The sequence below is a fragment of the Cherax quadricarinatus genome, chromosome 86, assembly GCF_038502225.1.
Source record: "Cherax quadricarinatus isolate ZL_2023a chromosome 86, ASM3850222v1, whole genome shotgun sequence".
Taxonomy (NCBI): domain Eukaryota; kingdom Metazoa; phylum Arthropoda; class Malacostraca; order Decapoda; family Parastacidae; genus Cherax; species Cherax quadricarinatus.
In genome coordinates this window covers 55762-75458 of record NC_091377.1, presented here as the reverse complement: position 1 = coordinate 75458, position 19697 = coordinate 55762, and the positions used below count along the sequence as shown (strand labels likewise).

At 41.7% G+C, this 19697-nt stretch overlaps 1 protein-coding gene across 1 annotated transcript in view; it reads left to right on the top strand.

The window, feature by feature from the left end:
* Nucleotides 1-12765: 12765 nt before the first annotated feature.
* The window catches only part of LOC128702992 (protein arginine N-methyltransferase 6), a 61851-nt gene continuing 54919 nt past the window's right edge, over nt 12766-19697 (top strand). The window contains exon 1 of the mRNA XM_053797509.2: nt 12766-12915. The gene's annotated coding sequence lies outside the window, so the exon portion shown is untranslated. The remainder of the gene's footprint in view (nt 12916-19697) is intronic.

Here is a 19697-nt window from a genome sequence, read left to right as displayed (position 1 = left end):
GATTTTGTCCACTTTTTAAATTGTATTTAAGTATGGTGTTAGGCACAAAGGGGCAATTTACTGCCAATACAGTACACAGATCCATTTGAATATTTTATTGAAATAAAATCTTGCTATTGTGATGACTGGACTAAGATTCAGCACTTTAGCATGGAAAAATATAATGTACAGTACTGTATATCTAAAGCATATGGCAATAAATCTACTTAATTACTGTATTTTTAACACTGTCGTTTCCCACTGAGGTAGGGTGACCCAAAGAAACATTTTCACTATCACTGAAACTCTAGCTGTCTCCAAAAGTACACAGATATAGCAATTTTTTGTCAAACTTTGTCATAGGCTTTATCACATCAACCAAAGGAATGTCAGAATTTGAGCCTGTTATCTATGTATTGCATTCTCCTACTGTGCTAGGATATATTAACTCATATTTTGGTATTTCTCTTGGTTGTATTGATAAAGCTTATTCCTAGTGAAATATCTACAGCAAATGCATTTATATGATGCTTTTGTTTATAAAAAAAGGACACTGCCACCTTTCAGTATTGGCATAATTAAAAAAAAATCTATCAGGATCCCACATAAATATATCTGTGTTTTCTTCGGACTAAAACTGATTGCCTCCCATTCCTCAGTGGGTTAAACACTTCCTGTGATTGTCAAAATAATAATGTGTGCTGCTCATTGTATTCCATACATTTGTTATCAGGATCCAGATGTTAATACAGAACTGTATATTATTTTGTATTTTGTTAACTTCAGTGCACTTCTGATTCTTAATGTATACATTAGGAACCAAACCTTATAATATTTTCAATGTACATGTTATGATGTATCTCAAGACATTCCAGGGAGAGCAAACTAGGTACTTTCAGGTGCTCCCAGTAGTATAAACATTTAACTGAATTAATGAAATATTTGATGTGATTATCCTTTATATATTTCCTGTTTTATAAGTTTTACTCAGTGTGATTTTTAAAATCCCCACTCTTAAAAATTCTCATAAAAATAAAAATACTGTATGTTCAATTTTTAAATGAGCCTTTTAGCGAATGTAAATTTTTATGTTTAGTAGTATTACAGTACTCTAGTGATGTTTTATTTAGATAGGCTAATTAGAGGAACAAATGCTGTCATAAATGAAGTACATTAAAATTGAATATCTAAATAAAATTAATAATCTCTGTTTGATTTTAGAGACTTATTTTGCTCCTCTTATTGGGACTCTGATCAGAGCTGCCAATATTCCTCTGTTTTAGAGAGTAAAACCAAAGATTTTTTTTTTCAACACCAGCTGTCTCCCACTGAGGCAGGGCAACTCAAAAAAGAAGAAACACATTCCTAAAGTTTTTCTTTTTACATTTAGTAATTTATTTAGAAAGGGTTACTAGCCCCTTGTTCCTGAGGATTTAGTTGTAAACTGAAATTTCACAAGACTGGTCCCTATTGCTGTGTGCAATGAATATATTGTAGCAACATTTTTTTTTTCTTTTTTAAGTATAGCACTTAACCCTTTGAGGGTTTCGGACGTACTAGTACGGCTTACGACCCAGGATTTTTGACGTACTAGTACGCCTAAATTCTAGCGCCCTCAAATCTAGTGGGAGAAAGCTGGTAGGCCTTCATATGAAAGAATGGGTCTATGTGGTCAGTGTGCACAGTCTAAAAAAAATCCTGCAGCACACCATGAATAATGAGAAAAAAAAAAACTTTGACCGTTTTTTTTGGATAAAACAGCGACTTTGCACTGTATTTTCGTATGGTATTATTGTTGTATTCTAGTTTTCTTGGTCTTATTTTATAGAATGGAAGACATATTACAGAAATTGAGATGATTTTGACTGGTTTTACAATGAAAGATACCTTGAAATTGAGCTCAAAGTAGCAGAAATGTTCAATTTTTACCAAATTTCAAAAGTAAACAAATTGTGCCAATGGTCCAATACACGTCAACTGGTGAGTCTAATATTCTTTTACAAGTGCGCCAATAATATTTATACCAGTTTTTACACTAATGCAGTAGTCTGCATAACGGTAAATCTTATATTTTTTGTGAGAATAAAAATTCAAAGTGGAAAGCAAAAGAATATAAGAGGGGTCTCGAGACGTGACTAATGACCAGAGGAAATGTCATTTTAGTGCCAGGAATGTCTTTCTTGTTTATTCTGGACCCAATTCGGAAATTGGCATCTTTTGAAATTTGTATGAAATTGGCAAAATTGCTAAATTCTGACCACTGTACTGGATAGTTGAATTTCATAAATGGGTGGTTTCTTGCATCCATTCGATAGAAAAAATGGAGTTCTAGCGAAATATTCATGTTTTTTGTCGACTAGTACAGTGGAATTGGCCGAAAATGGGGCTCAAAGTGGGCAAAATCGCCGATGCGTAAACATCCCCGAGACCGCTAACTTCGCGAGAGCATAATTCCGTAAGTTTTCCATCAAATTTCAAACTTTTGGTGTCCTTATGATCGGGAAAAGATTCTCTATCTTTTCGTAAGAGAAAATTATTTTTTTTTTTTTTTAAATTTGGCCGACCCTGAGAACGAGTTTCGGAGAGGGCCTGTCGACCCTCAAAGGGTTAATGATCCCTTTGAGTTTGGCTCATTTTTTCTAAATTATAAATAAAGATATTAATAATATGCATTGTATACAACACACACAGCATCTGTTCACAAATTTTAATCAGACACAACGAAAAATAAATCTCAGAGGAATTACTGACAGATGTGGAGTTATTACATTTAAGAAATTTCACATATAATTGTTTTTTCAATGCATCAGCTGTCTCCTACTAAGGCATGGTGATCCAAAAAGAAAGATGAAAGTTTTCATTTTGCATGTTGTAGTTTATTCAGAAGGGGTTACAACCCCCTTGCTTCTGGCATTTTAGTTGCCTCATACCACATGCATGGCTTATGGAGGAAGAATTTATGGGTATGTTAATCCTCATATCCCCTCAAGAGAGGTTTCTTGATACCAGCAAGGGGGCTCTTGATCCAAGGAAATGGACCTGCTCAGGGCTGGATTTCTAAGGGGGCAAAAGGGGCAATTGCCCCGGGCCTCCTGCCAGAGGGGCCCCCAGATGGACTTCCTTTATAACAAAATGTAATAATAAAAAAATTAGTTTAATAAAAGGAATTAAAGTGTGTGGGGGGGATCAGAAAATAGAAAGGGTACCCCCACCCCTTCTCCCTTTAAATAACTTGACTTAACTATTTCTGGTTAGCATCAGTTTAGAGGTAAATTACCAGACCATGAGGTCAGAGGTGACCAAGGTTCACACGTGTGTCTGTGTCTGAGTGTGCGAGGTATCAATTGCATGTATGGCTTTAATTGACTATGTCAGCCTCAGAAGAGCTATTTCTGGTTCCTGTCATTGTAGAGGTCAATGTCCAACATGTCAATTGGTAGCCTGGGGCTATACGTGTCTGTTCGTCAACCGCTTTCAGCGCTAGGCAATGGTGTGGGGCAGTGGTGTCCGTGTTTTAGAGCTGTGTGTCTTTCACAAAGGTTTGCGATGAATCATTGTTTTGCATTTACATCTTACACACGCATACACATCCACAAATGCACACACACACACACAAAGGTTAAGGGAAATCGGTCTGACGACACTGGAGGACAGGAGGGTAAGGTGAGACAGGATAGCGTCATACAAAATACTGCATGGAATAGACAAGGTGGACAGAGACAGGATGTTCCAGAGAGGGGACACAGAAACAAGGGAAGTTGAAGACTCAGATGAGTCAAAGGGATGTTAGGAAGCATTTCTTCAGTCATAGAGTAGTCAGGAAGTGGAATAGTCTAGCAAGTGATGTAGTGGAGGCAGGAACCATATACATGTATAGCTTTAAGACAATGTTGATAAAGCTCATGGAGCAGGGAGAGAGAGGACCTAGTAGTGTTCTGTGAAGAGGCAGGGCCAGGAGCCGAGTCTCGACCCCTGCAACCACAATTATGTGAGTACAGTTAGGTGAGTGTACACATGCACACACACATATATATACAGTGGACCCTCGGGTAACGATGACATCGGCTAGCAATAAAATCGGATATTGATGCGTCTTTGCGTAAAAATATTGACTCGTCCAACGGTGAAAAACTAGTTTAGGGACATTTGTCCTGAACGCATCCACATGGCCTGGCCCGCCTGTGGCTGCCCAGCCACTGTGTACACCCAGTGTGCCATTGTTTACAAGCCAGGTTGGACAGTTCCACGCATACATTCAATGCATTTTGTGTTATTCCATTGTTTTTAGTGTTTGTAACTGCTAAATAAGCCACCATGGGCCCAAAGAAAGCTTCTAGTGCCAACCCTGTGGTAAAAAGGGTGAGAAATACTATCGAACAAAGTATGAAAGTGGAGTGCGTGCCTCCGAGCTGGCCCGGTTGTATAACAAACCCCAATCAACCATCGCTACTATCTTGGCCAAAAGAAAGGCAGCCAAGGAAGCTGTTGTTGCGAAAGTTGCAAGTATGCTTACAAAACAAAGATCGCAAATACTCCAAGATGTGAAGAGACTGTTACTGGTGTGGATCAACGACAAACAATTATCAGGAGATAGTGTTTCACAGTCAATCATATGTGACAAGGCAAGGCAGCTGCATGCAGATCTCATTAAGAAAATGCCTGGAAATAGTGGTGATTTTAGTAAATTTAAGGCCAGCAAAGGTTGGTTTGAGAGATTTAAGAATCGTAGTGGCATACACAGTGTGGTAAGGCATGGTGAGGCTGCCAGTTGTGACCGGAAAGCAGCTGAAAAATATATGCAGGACTTTAAGGAGTACATACAGGCTGAAAAAATAAAACCCCAACAAGTGTTCAATTGTGACGAAACAGACCTGTTTTGGAAGAAAATGCCAAACAGGACCTACAATACTCAGGAGGAAAAGGCACTCCCAGGACACAAGCCTATGAAAGTCAGAGTAACTCTCGTGTTTTATAGTAATTCTAGTGAGGATTGCAAAGTGAAGCCTTTACTCACGTATCACTCTGAAACTCCCAGAGTGTTCAAGAAAAACAGTGTTGTCAAGGCTAATTTGTGTGTGATGTGGAAGGCAAACAGTAAGGCATGGGTCACTAGGGACATTTTCCATGATTGGTTCTATCATGTGTTTGGCCCCACTGTATAAAAATACCTCCTGGAAAATAAATTGGACCTCAAGTGCCTCCTGGTATTAGACAATGCTCCTGCTCATCCTCCAGACTTACAAGAGCGAATTGTGGGGGAGTTGAGTTTCATCAAAGTGAAATTTTTGTCCCCTAACGCCACTCCTCTCCTCCAGCCCATGGAGTAGCAGGTAATTTAAAATTTCAAAAAACTGTATACCACAGCAGTGTTTCAAAAGTGCTTTGAAGTGACCTCAGACACTGAATTGACCCTAAGAGAGTTTTGGAAAGATTACTTCAGTATCCTCAGTTGCATAAACCTTAAAGGTAAGGCTTAGGAGGGAGTAACTTGCAGGACTGAACTCTGCTTGGAGGAAATTGTGGCCAGAATGTGTACAAGAGAGGGATTTTGAAGGTGTGGAAAATTTTTAATTTTCCGAAACTATAGCGCCTAATAGGTGTTTTATGTGCCGATAGGAGTCAAAATGTATTTGAAAATGGAGTAGAACCAAGAGTTCCCTTGGCGCATGCGCGGATTGTTTTTTGAATGGTGGTGAGGAAGCGGGGAAAACATGGAACCACGAAATTGACATTCACGGTGGCCTAAGGATTAATATAGGCCTCATTTCATAATAAGAAGTGTCGTAACTGTTCCTGGTGGAGAGTGAGGGAACGTGATTTACGGGACTACGGTAATAGAGTGGTAAAAGTGTGATAAGAGTAGGACCGGGTGACTGACGCGTCACAATGGACTGTGTCCTGGGGAAAATTACCCTTGGTTTAATCATCACTCATCGGTCTCAGATCTTAATGGAGTGACCTCTAGTTTGTATAATAGTTATGAGACGTTAAATCGTCTTGTGAATAGTAATGTAATCAGTGATAATAACATTGAGTTAAGAGAAAGCGGGATGTGAAATAGAGCGCCCTGCTCCGAGTGAACGTGTGACTCTTGTAACGGGGATAGTGGAGGTTTATAGAATCACGACTTCTAACCGGGACGATCCGACGGATACCTCGTCCTGCCGGAATGAGAACCGTGTCGGTGTAGCAGGACATCGAAACTGAGGTAGTGAATGGAAGAAATAAGGAGTATCAATCACCCACAGTTAAGTAACCCTTCTAGTTATAGCAACCTTAGGCTGGCCAGTTGTGGTATGTTATAATTAGATAGGTTATGAGTGATCCAGCTACATCAAGTGACCACCGGAGAACAGCTGGTAAGTGGTGGGATTATGTATAAATGCTTTTCCTTGATGGATGTATCCAGGTGTATCTTACCCCCCCCTCATTCAGCTAAACTAATATAATCTATACAGTCCACAATTAAATTGTAGCACCGTACTTGTGGGTGCTATCCAATCTATACTGGTCTCGGATAGATATGGATAAGATTGTGAGGCCGAAGGAATCACTTGCCGCGACCAGGGGTGGTTAAGTTTTCTCACATGTCTACACGGGGTGACTACGGTAAACATACAGTTAAGCACCCTAGGAAATTTTCCATAGAAGGGTTTGGGCTAACCCTGAGGAGCCTATACCAGTTGTGGAATCTATTGTGTCATTGGGGAAGTCCATGGAGTTGGAGGTTAGTGGCGAGGATGTGAAAGAGTTGGTGGAGAATGATGATGAAAAGCTAACCATTGATGAGCTGCAAGAGCATCTGCAATAGCAGAAGACCATAGCTGAGGAAATTGCTTCAGAGGAGGGGAGAGAGAGATGGAGGAAGTTGCCTTCTTTATATATATATATATATATATATATATATATATATATATATATATATATATATATATATATATATATATATATATATATATATATATATATATATAATATATATATATATATATATATATATATATATATATATATATATATATATATATATATATATAATATATATATAATATATATATATATATATATATATATATATATATATATATATATATATATATATATATATATATATATATATATATATGTCGTGCCGAATAGGCAGAACTTGCGATCTTGGCTTAAATAGCAACGCTCATCTTCCCATATAAGGCAAGCGAAAATTTGTGTATGGAATAATTTCGCCAAAATCATTCTGAACCTAACGAAAAAAATATATTTCACTGTGTTTGTTTAGTATTAAATTACTGTGAACAAATCTAAAATATATTTTCTTGGGTTAGGCTAAAATAAATTGCTCTTGTTATAATAAGGTTAGGTAAGTTTTCTAAGATTCTTTTGGAGCAAAATTAAATTTTTTTACATTAACATTAATGATAAAAATATATCTTTAAACGTATAAGAGAAAATTTTAGAAAGGACTTAATTTTAAATGAGTTCTTGCTAATTGACCAGTTTTACATATTCTGCTACACATATATATATATATATATATATATATATATATATATATATATATATATATATATATATGTATATATATATAGATATATATATATGTATATATATATAGATATATATATGTATATATATATATATATATATATATATATATATATATATATATATATATATATATATATATATATATATATATATATATATATATATATATATAATGTATATATACTCCACGGCGTCACTGTGGACGGTGACACCTACGATATTCTGAGACCTCCCTGCTTTGGTTGCTCCCTTGCAACACTGCACAGCTCCTGATGATGCACTGAGAAGTGTGAAAGTACATGAGCTAAAGATTTCCAACCCCCCATGGCTTGTCCTGCATGGTTGAAGATCGCCCGTCTGCAGTTGTTTTCAGTGTGTGTGTGTGTGTGTGTGTGTGTGTGTCATTAATTACATTGTCATTAAATATAAAAAAATCTGAATATTTTTTTTTTCAGAAGACCCGGTATGCCATGGAAAATTCAGTTATCAAGAGCTCAGAAAAGAAAGACTTTCAAAGAATCAAGTGAAAGAAATGCTACAGTCTTGGCAAAGACTTATTATTATTATTATTATTTATTATTAAAGATTAGCCGGTATTCTTCCGGCCCGTGTTGGCAAAGACAAAAGGCCTTACAAAATTTTTCTCTGCTTCCGTACCCCTCAAGGAAGGTTCCTTGATGTTGGTGAGGGGCTCTTGATTTAGGGAATTGGATCTGTGCTCCAGTTCCCCGAATTAAGCCTGAATGCCTTCCACATCCTCCCCCCCTTCCCAGGCGCTGTATAATCCTCCGGGTTTAGCGCTTCCCCCTTGATTATAATAATAATAATCTGCTTCCGTAGTGGAAAACATAAAATCTGCTAATGAAGACCCAGTACCACTACCAGATGATGTTTCTTCTGAGGACACACCTGCATTCCCAAGTACATCTGCAGAAAATAAAAAGAGCATACCAAATCAAGATAGTATAGGTGACGAACCACCACAACCACATTCTACAGATACTTGTCGCCGTATAGCCCTTGTGGCTTAGCGCTTCTTTTTGATTATAATAATAATAATAATAATACAGATACTTGTGTAGACATGAACAATGAAGCGCCACCAGGAGATTCAGACCCAGTCAGTGAAAACCATGTCTCCTTTTGGTCAACTGCCACCATATAGATACCGACACCAAAGATAAATAAATACACATCGGTAATTATGCATTATGCGTATTGCTATTCTATTCTATTCTATTTGATTCGCCGGTAATCCCGGCCCGGGTCTCTTCCATTTTGGTGACCCGGCATTGGCTCCCCGGGTAGGGAAGTACCTTTGTAACTTGTCATGATTGTGACCAGACTTACCTGGAGTTCATTACCTTTGTAAATTGTGAGTTCATTACCTTTGTAAATTGTGAGTTCATTACCTTTGTAAATTGTGAGTTCATTACCTCTGTAACTTGCTCAGCTATCAAAACTTTGGAGTCCAGTCCCTGGACCAATTATGTACCTCTGTAATCTTTTGACTACCGCCCACAGGATGGGTATGGGGTGCATAATAAACATATTAAACTAAACTTGCACCTATGTGGCAGGTCTTCAGCAGGAAGGGGGGGAGGGTACCTCACCGGCCCTATGGCCAGATGACGTACCAAACGTTAGTGTGCACTAACAGTGGCTGGTGTGCAGTGCAATGGAGGCCCAAAGCAGGCCCTCGCAGCAACTTCAGCGGGGAGGCGGATGACGTGCAAGGACTGGAAGTAAGGTTAAGATAAGATAAGATTTCGTTCGGATTTTTAACCCCAAAGGGTTAGCCACCCAGGATAACCCAAGAAAGCCAGTGCGTCGTCGAGGACTCCTTAATCTTGTCCCCCATTATGCGACCCACACCAGTCGACTAACACCCAGGTACCTATTTGCTGCTAGGTGAACAGGACAACAGGTGTAAGGAAACACGTGTCGAAATGTTTCCACCCGCCGGGAATCGAACCCGGGCCCTCCGTGTGTGAAGCGGGAGCTTTAGCCACCAGGCCCTGACAGCTAAGTACACAAGATGTGCTGCCTCATCCTCTCGGGTCTGCCCTGCGTATTGCTATTATTATTTTATTATTAAAGATTAGCCGGTATTCTCCCGGCCCGGGCCTTTTCCAAGTGGTGACCCGGCCTTGGCTCCCTCTTTAGGGAGTGTCTGAGACCTAAGTCTCCCATGGGAGGAGGCACAAGTACCTCCTCATCTTTGGGACCAACTGTCCCCAGGCCTAGCCACAAGCTAGGCCTCTCTGGTCTGCCATCCCCGCCCCAAGGGGGCAAATGGGAATGACAGTCTTATGAGCTAAAGGCTCGGGCTCAGGCACCTACCCTACCCTAGAAGGGCTGGGCATGGTGTCGATGCGTATTGCTATTATTATTTATTATTAAAGATTCGCCGGTATTCTCCCGGCCCGGGCCTTTTCCAAGTGGTGGCCCGTCCTTGGCTCCCTCTTTAGGGAGTGTCTGAGACCTAAGTCTCCCATGGGAGGAGGCACAAGTACCTCCTCATCTTTGGGACCAACTGTCCCCAGGCCTAGCCACAAGCTAGGCCTCTCTGGTCTGCCATCCCCGCCTCAAGGGGGCAAATGGGAATGACAGTCTTATGAGCTAAAGGCTCGGGCTCAGGCACCTACCCTACCCTAGAAGGGTTAGGCATGGTGTCGATGCGCGTATTGCTATTATTATTAAAGATTAGCCGGTATTCTCCCGGCCCGGGCCTTTTCCAAGTGGTGGCCCGGCCTTGGCTCCCTCTTTAGGGAGTGTCTGAGACCTAAGTCTCCCATGGGAGGAGGCACAAGTACCTCCTCATCTTTGGGACCAACTGTCCCCAGGCCTAGCCACAAGCTAGGCCTCTCTGGTCTGCCATCCCCGCCCCAAGGGGGCAAATGGGAATGACAGTCTTATGAGCTAAAGGCTCGGGCTCAGGCACCTACCCTACCCTAGAAGGGCTGGGCATGGTGTCGATGCGTATTGCTATGCATACAAGTGGCTTTGGCATGCTGATCTTACCTGTATTTTTTTGTACCTCTGTATGTATATTCAAATTATTAAATAAATAAATAAAGAAAGAAATGAAATATATCACAAACTGAAAATTATAGTCAAAGTTATTCTTAAAGTCATTAAAATTGTTAAAAATAAATTCAGACGTTTTTCTTCGAAACTTAACATATTTTTTTTTTTCGAAAACTGCTGTTTATTATTCATTTTAGTTCATTTTCCCCTCAAGGGAGGTTCCTTGATGCTGGTGAGAGGCTCTTGATCTAGGGAATTGGATCTGTGCTCCGGTTCCCTGAATTGAGTCTGAATACCTTCCACCCCCCCCCATATGCTGTATAATTCAACGGGTTTAGCGCTCCCCTATGATTATAGTAATAATAATTTAGTTCATTTCTTATTTGTAATTCAATTTAATTTCCATGTTGAAGGCCCCCCAAACCTAAATTGCCCCAGGCCCCCGCAAGGTCCAAATCTGGCCCTGGGCAGGCTGCAGGGGCATTGACCCCACAGCCCGGTCAGGGCTGCGGGGTCAATGCCACGCAGCCCTCCACTACTATTGTACCACTAGTACTCATGTAGAGTACTAGTGGTACAGTAGTAGGAGTTCAGCGCCTCTGGTGGTGAGAGTGGTAGTCTTGAGAGAGGTTCCTCGAAGGTGGTGGTGGCATAGATCACATCCAAGCAATGTGATCTATGCCACCTGGGAGTGAACTTATTCCCCCAGGTGGTCCATGACCCCCACGGGTTGAGTGCTCCATCATGAGTAGCACTGATAGTGATGGTGTAGTAGTGCTATCTAGTGGTGGTGTAGTAGTGCCATCTAGTGGTGTAGTGCCATCTAGTGGTGGCATAGTAGTGCCATCTAGTGGTGGTGTAGTAGTGCCATCTAGTGGTGGCATAGTAGTGCCATCTAGTGGTGGTGTAGTAGTGTCATCTAGTGGTGACAGTAGTGCCATCTAGTGGTGGTGAAGTAGTGCCATCTAGTAGTGGTGTAATAGTGCCATCTAGTGGTGGTAGTCCGAGTTAGTCAGGTTATCAGTGATGGTGTTATAGTGAAGGTCAAGACAGTGACCAACCTCAAGGTCATGAAAAGTCAGTTGAACGTCAGTGGTTGTGTAGGGGAGACATGCTGCCGCTCCTCCTGCCCCCCCCCCCCCCTCTCTCTCTCTCTCTCCAGGTAAACCCCGCCGGCTTTACCGCTTCCACGTCCTTTTAATACATCTAAATAACGTAAATATTTCTGGTGGCTAATTTGTCAGTACAACAGCAGAGTTGAGCTGCAGCTCCTGGTCCCCACCACTAGTTTGGTCACTAAATTATTAATATTTTGTCTTAATTTTCTTTTGGGTCTAATGTCTTGGATAGGGGGGGAGGGTGATTGACCTTAATGGATGGGTTTTGATTCGAGGAACTGGAGCTACTCCCCTTCCTCTGATCAAACAATAACTCTCGCACTAGGCGCTACATAACCCATAATGGTGTATCCAGTTCTGGGCTGTTTTTTTCCATTATTGAAAAATAACTTAGTGAAGGCCTCTTGATCCAAGGGCTGTATAACCCTCGTGGTTTAGCGCTTCTTTTTTATTATAATAATCTTGATCCAAGGAACTTGCGCCTTGTGAAAGAAATATTAAACATTAATGGGTATATCAATCAGAAATACCTTTGTAACTTGTCATGATTGTGACCAGACTTACCTGGAGTTCATTACCTTTGTAAATTGTGAGTTCATTACCTTTGTAAATTGTGAGTTCATTACCTTTGTAAATTGTGAGTTCATTACCTTTGTAAATTGTGAGTTCATTACCTTTGTAAATTGTGAGTTCATTACCTTTGTAAATTGTGAGTTCATTACCTTTGTAAATTGTGAGTTCATTACCTTTGTAAATTGTGAGTTCATTACCTTTGTAAATTGTGAGTTCATTACCTTTGTAAATTGTGAGTTCATTACCTTTGTAAATTTTGAGTTCATTACCTTTGTAAATTGTGAGTTCATTACCTCTAACTTGCTCAGCTATCAAAACTTTGGAGTCCAGTCCCTGGACCAATTATGTACCTCTGTAATCTTTTGACTACCGCCCACAGGATGGGTATGGGGTGCATAATAAACATATTAAACTAACTATCAATCAGGCAGTAATGTTACTAGTTTATATTACATGGTAATGTTTTGCCTATAAATGTGTGTAATGTTCATGGTTATAATGCGAATATGTTTTGTTTCAGGTGTGGTAACTGAGGAGTGCTGCACCTGGCTGTGTCTGCTGCAACATTGATCAACACAGCAACATTGACCAGTCTGAGGGGTGGAGACAACCACACTAGTAAATGGTCTGACCCATAACATTGTGTTATACCTGGAGAGGGTTACTTCAGGTATGTGGAGGTGCAGCAGCTGGAGACGTCGTCAAAGGTGGGCAGGGCCCACTCGTAATGTATTTTCACTAAAGTTTGGGTATTGAAGCAGATAGTAATTGCATTAGGAGGGAAGGTGGTGGGGAGAGTATACGGAAGATTGTAAGCAAATGATATCTAAAGTATCTTAGTGGGAAGTGTTTATCTCCCGACCAGAGATGAAATCTCTGTCCAAGAAATATTGAGGAATGTATTCTATAAGTTACTTTGAATAAGGTGGAAATAAAAATTGGAGAAATGGGTTGTAAAGCTTAATTAGATTTTAGAAAGCTTCAGTTAGTGTAATATCGTTATTATTCAGACTATATCCATCCTGCAAGATTGTAGGAAGCAGAGATGAAATGTGTAAGTGATATATCATGGCTCATTTGGTAGTGGCATCAACAGAAGAACCGGGTTTTGATCCCAGGCACAAGTGGGCATGTTTCCTTGTATTCATTGGCACTGTTGACATAAAAGAGGAACACTGCAGCAGGCCTACTGGCCCTGAACAGGCCTATTGGTAGGGGTCGCATTGTGAGGGAGTATAAATCTTTTCTTTCAACAAACAAGCCGTATCCCACCTAGGCAGGGTGACCCAAAAAGAAATATTAAAGTTTCTCTCTCTAACTTTAGTAATATATACAGGAGAAAGGGTTACTAGCTCCTTGCTCCCGGCATTTTAGTCGCCTCTTACGACACGCATGACTTACGGAGGAAGAATTCTGTTCCACTTCCCCATGGAGATAGGAAATAAACAAGAACAAGAACTAGTAAGAAAATAGAAGAAAACCCAGAGGGGTGTGTATATATATGCTTGTATACGCATGTGTAGTGTGACCTAAATGGAAGTAGAGGTAGCAAGACGTACCTGAAATCTTGCATGTTTGAGACAGACACCAGCAATCCTACCATCATGTAAAACAATTACAGGCTTTCGCTTTACTCACTTAGCAGGATGGTAGTACCTCCCTGGGCGGTTGCTGTCTACCAACCTACCTAGGGCAGTTTAAAAACCATAATAAAAATGTCATAGATATCATCCTGACTTGATTGTAATTCTGCGTTAATCTGCCTGGTTAATAATTATACTGAGATAGTTTAGTGTGGTGAAGGTAATGGTAGAGGTCTAGATGCCGGGTGTAAGAAAAGCCTATTAAATCAGGCATATTAATCAAGACATAAAGGAGCACTGAAGCGGGCCTATTGGCCTATGCTAAGCAGGTCTAACTCAACCACTCATTTGTCTAACCCATTTTTAAAACTACACAGCCAAGGTTTAGCTTCACATGACGATAAATTTTCCTTAGGCAGAATACATTGTAGCCGGAAAATCAATAACAATTTCTGATTAATGTGGAATTAACTACATCTTTCTGTTTTCAGTAAGGTTGTAGAGGCCTGGCCAAGTAAATTTATGCTTCGAAGTCCCAAAAGTATTTTCAGTAGTATAGCCTTGTGAGTTTAGCGCTTACGACTCCAGAGTTTGTATTAAAGCGTCTGGGGGGGGGGGCATTTTTGAAATTGAGTTATACTGATGGGAACATAAAAAGTCTGGGCTGAATGGTACTGCCCTTGATACTGGCCATGTAGTCAGAAACTGTAAGGCTGGAGGTGATGTCCTGGTAGTCAGTAAATGTGGGGCCGATAGTGCTGTCCTGGGAGACAGTAATGGTGAAGCTGGAGGTGCTGTCCTGGGAGACAGTAATGGTGAAGCTGGAGGTGCTGTCCTGGGAGACAGTAATGGTGAAGCTGGAGGTGCTGTCCTGGTAGACAGTAATGGTGAAGCTGGAGGTGCTGTCCTGGGAGACAGTAATGGTGAAGCTGGAGGTGCTGTCCTGGTAGACAGTAATGGTGAAGCTGGAGGTGCTGTCCTGGGAGACAGTAATGGTGAAGCTGGAGGTGCTGTCCTGGGAGACAGTAATGGTGAAGCTGGAGGTGCTGTCCTGGGAGACAGTAATGGTGAAGCTGGAGGTGCTGTCCTGGGAGACAGTAATGGTGAAGCTGGAGGTGCTGTCCTGGGAGACAGTAATGGTGAAGCTGGAGGTGCTGTCCTGGGAGACAGTAATGGTGAAGCTGGAGGTGCTGTCCTGGGAGACAGTAATGGTGAAGCTGGAGGTGCTGTCCTGGGAGACAGTAATGGTGAAGCTGGAGATTTTGTCCAGGTAGTCGGGAATTATACGCAGGAAGGAATACATATAAATTACCTCATAGGGGACAGGAGCCGTAGTAGGGAAACAAGTGTAGTCAAAGATAAGATAAAACCAATATTGCAAACTAGAAATACCACAGGAAATAGCAAACAAGAGGACTCCACTAGCAATAGTGAGGATATACTACCAAAAACAACTGGTGGGAGCTCCATTGTTGGTGCTAGGGAGGATAGGAATAAGACAGGGAAACATGCACCAACAGGGAATACAGTCACAGAAACCCAAGGCAAACGGAAACCGAGCCTGTGCACATACTATGCACTTGGTATCTGCAGACATGGGAAATCTGGAAAAACAGACGGGACGTGCAACTATGACCACCCTAGAAAATGCCATGCCCATATGACAACAGGAAAATGCAAACTCCCTTCCTGTAAACTTTTTCCCCTTGAACTGTGTACCTCTTCAGTACAGGAAAGACTGTGCTGTAACTTAAATTGCCAGGCACACCATCAAAAGGGGACAAAAAGATACAAAACATCCAGCCCATGGGAAAACCTGGGTAGCCACAGCCACTCAAGAGGGAGAGGTTTTTTGGTGCCAGGAAGGAAAAAAAACTGGCAGGAAATGGCAGAAATCGTACACCAAATCCAGTCATTCCTGGAGTGGAACCACAGTCGATGGCCTCCACTCCTAATCAACAGATACAGATACTAATGCCGGAAAAAAAATCCCCCCCCAGTACCAACAATACCACCAGTCAGATGACATTCTTCTTTGCAAATATACAGGGTCTAAAGCCAGCAACAAACAACAAAATACCTTTCATCCGTGGACTGCTTGCAGAGGCAAAGGCAATGTTCGCGGCTTTCACTGAGACCCACATAAAGGATCACTTGGACAACGAAATATGGATCCCAGGTTACAACCTATACAGATGTGACAGAGTGAACAAGCAAAAGGGGGGGGGGGTTGGCCTGTACATTGCAGAGTCACTTGTTTGGACAGAACTGCTTAATGCCTCAAATGATGGAGTGGAAGTTTTAGCAGTAAAGATCGAGAACCAAAACCTAGTCATTGTGGTAGTCTACAACCCTCCGGATGCAACATCCCAGCAATTCCAGGAACAGCTGTTAAAAATTGACCACTGTCTGGAAAATCTTCCAGCTCCTGCACCCAACATCTTGCTCCTGGGGGATTTCAACTTAAGGCACCTAAAATGGAGGAATATAGCAAATAATATTGTTGCAGTAATAACACCAGGAGGCAGCTCTGATGAAAACTCACACGAGCTTTTAAATCTCTGCACAAAATTCAATTTAAACCAGCAAATAATAGAGCCTACTAGACTGGAGAATACACTATACCTCATCTTCACTAACATTGATGATCTGATAAGAAATGTCACCATATCAAAAACAATATACTCAGATCACAACATAATTGAGGTTCAGACATGTATGCGTGGAGCCCCAGACCGACATAATGAGACTAGTCACGAGGGAGCATTCACCAAATTCAACTTCAATACCAAAAACATAAAGTGGGACCAAGTAAACCAAGTCCTAACCGATATAAGCTGGGAAGATATACTAAGCAACACAGACCCCAACTTATGCCTAGAACAGATTAACTGTGGCACTCGATGTATGCACAAGGCTTATTCCTCTAAGAAAAAGGAGGAGTAGATGTAAAATAGAAAGAGACAGACGCTCCCTTTACAGGCGACGGAAAAGAATAACAGAGCGGCTAAAAGAGGTCAATATATCTGAAATGCGTAGGGAGACATTGGTCAGAGAAATAGCAAGCATCGAACTTAAGCTAAAGGAATCTTATAGGAGTCAGGAATCGCGGGAAGAACTAAAAGCCATAAATGAAATCGAAAGAAACCCAAAGTATTTCTTCTCCTATGCCAAATCAAAGTCGAGAACAACGTCCAGTATTGGGCCCCTACTTAAACAAGATGGGTCCTACACAGATGACAGCAAGGAAATGAGTGAGCTACTCAAGTCCCAATATGACTCAGTTTTTAGCAAGCCGCTAACCAGACTGAGAGTCGAAGATCAAAATGAATTTTTTATGAGAGAGCCACAAAATTTGGTTAACACAAGCCTATCCGATGTTATCCTGACGCCAAATGACTTCGAACAGGCGATAAATGACATGCCCATGCACTCTGCCCCAGGGCCAGACTCATGGAACTCCGTGTTCATCAAGAACTGCAAGAAGCCCCTATCACGAGCCTTTTCCATCCTATGGAGAGGGAGCATGGACACGGGGGTCGTCCCACAGTTACTAAAAACAACAGACATAGCCCCACTCCACAAAGGGGGCAGTAAAGCAACAGCAAAGAACTACAGACCGATAGCACTAACATCCCATATCATAAAAATCTTTGAAAGGGTCCTAAGAAGCAAGATCACCACCCATCTAGAAACCCATCAGTTACACAACCCAGGGCAACATGGGTTTAGAACAGGTCGCTCCTGTCTGTCTCAACTATTGGATCACTACGACAAGGTCCTAAATGCACTAGAAGACAAAAAGAATGCAGATGTAATATATACAGACTTTGCAAAAGCCTTCGACAAGTGCGACCATGGCGTAATAGCGCACAAAATGTGTGCTAAAGGAATAACAGGAAAAGTCTGTCGATGGATCTATAATTTCCTCACTAACAGAACACAGAGAGTAGTCGTCAACAGAGTAAAGTCCGAGGCAACTACGGTGAAAAGCTCTGTTCCACAAGGCACAGTACTCGCTCCCATCTTGTTCCTCATCCTCATATCCGACATAGACAAGGATGTCAGCCACAGCACCGTGTCTTCCTTTGCAGATGACACCTGAATCTGCATGACAGTGTCTTCCATTGCAGACACTGCAAGGCTCCAGGCGGACATCAACCAAATCTTTCAGTGGGCTGCAGAAAACAATATGAAGTTCAACGATGAGAAATTTCAATTACTCAGATATGGTAAACACGAGGAAATTAAATCTTCATCAGAGTACAAAACAAATTCTGGCCACAAAATAGAGCGAAACACCAACGTCAAAGACCTGGGAGTGATCATGTCGGAGGATCTCATCTTCAAGGACCATAACATTGTATCAATCGCATCTGCTAGAAAAATGACAGGATGGATAATGAGAACCTTCAAAACTAGGGAGGCCAAGCCCATGATGACACTCTTCAGGTCACTTGTTCTATCTAGGCTGGAATATTGCTGCACACTAACAGCACCTTTCAAGGCAGGTGAAATTGCTGACCTAGAAAATGTACAGAGAACCTTCACAGCACGCATAACAGAGATAAAACACCTCGATTACTGGGAACGCTTGAGGTTCCTAATCCTGTATTCCCTGGAACGCAGGCGGGAGAGATACATGATTATATACACCTGGAAAATCCTAGAGGGACTAGTACCGAACTTGCACACGAAAATCACTCACTACGAAAGCAAAAGACTTGGCAGACGATGCAACATCCCCCCAATGAAAAGCAGGGGTGTCACTAGCACGTTAAGAGACCATACAATAAGTGTCAGGGGCCCGAGACTGTTCAACTCTCTCCCAGCATACATAATGGGGATTACCAACAGACCCCTGGCAGTCTTCAAGCTGGCACTGGATAAGCACCTAAAGTCGGTTCCTGACCAGCCGGGCTGTGGCTCGTACGTTGGTTTGCGTGCAGCCAGCAGCAACAGCCTGGTTGATCAGGCTCTGATCCACCAGGAGGCCTGGTCACAGACCGGGCCGCGGGGGCGTTGACCCCCGGAACTCTCTCCAGGTAAACTCCAGGTAATACCATATACATTTACAGATTTTGTAGGCTGATTGATGTTGTCTAAACTCCCTTGATCTTACCTAGACTCCCATGATCTTACCTAGACTCCCATGATCTTACCTAGACTCCCATGATCTTACCTAGACTCCCATGATCTTACCTAGACTCCCATGATCTTACCTAGACTCCCATGATCTTACCTAGACTCCCATGATCTTACCTAGACTCCCATGATCTTACCTAGACTCCCATGATCTTACCTAGACTCCCATGATCTTACCTAGACTCCCATGATCTTACCTAGACTCCCATGATCTTACCTAGACTCCCATGATCTTACCTAGACTCCCATGATCTTACCTAGACTCCCATGATCTTACCTAGACTCCCATGATCTTACCTAGACTCCCATGATCTTACCTAGACTCCCATGATCTTACCTAGACTCCCATGATCTTACCTAGACTCCCATGATCTTACCTAGACTCCCATGATCTTACCTAGACTCCCATGATCTTACCTAGACTCCCATGATCTTACCTAGACTCCCATGATCTTACCTAGACTCCCATGATCTTACCTAGACTCCCATGATCTTACCTAGACTCCCATGATCTTACCTAGACTCCCATGATCTTACCTAGACTCCCATGATCTTACCTAGACTCCCATGATCTTACCTAGACTCCCATGATCTTACCTAGACTCCCATGATCTTACCTAGACTCCCATGATCTTACCTAGACTCCCATGATCTTACCTAGACTCCCATGATCTTACCTAGACTCCCATGATCTTACCTAGACTCCCATGATCTTACCTAGACT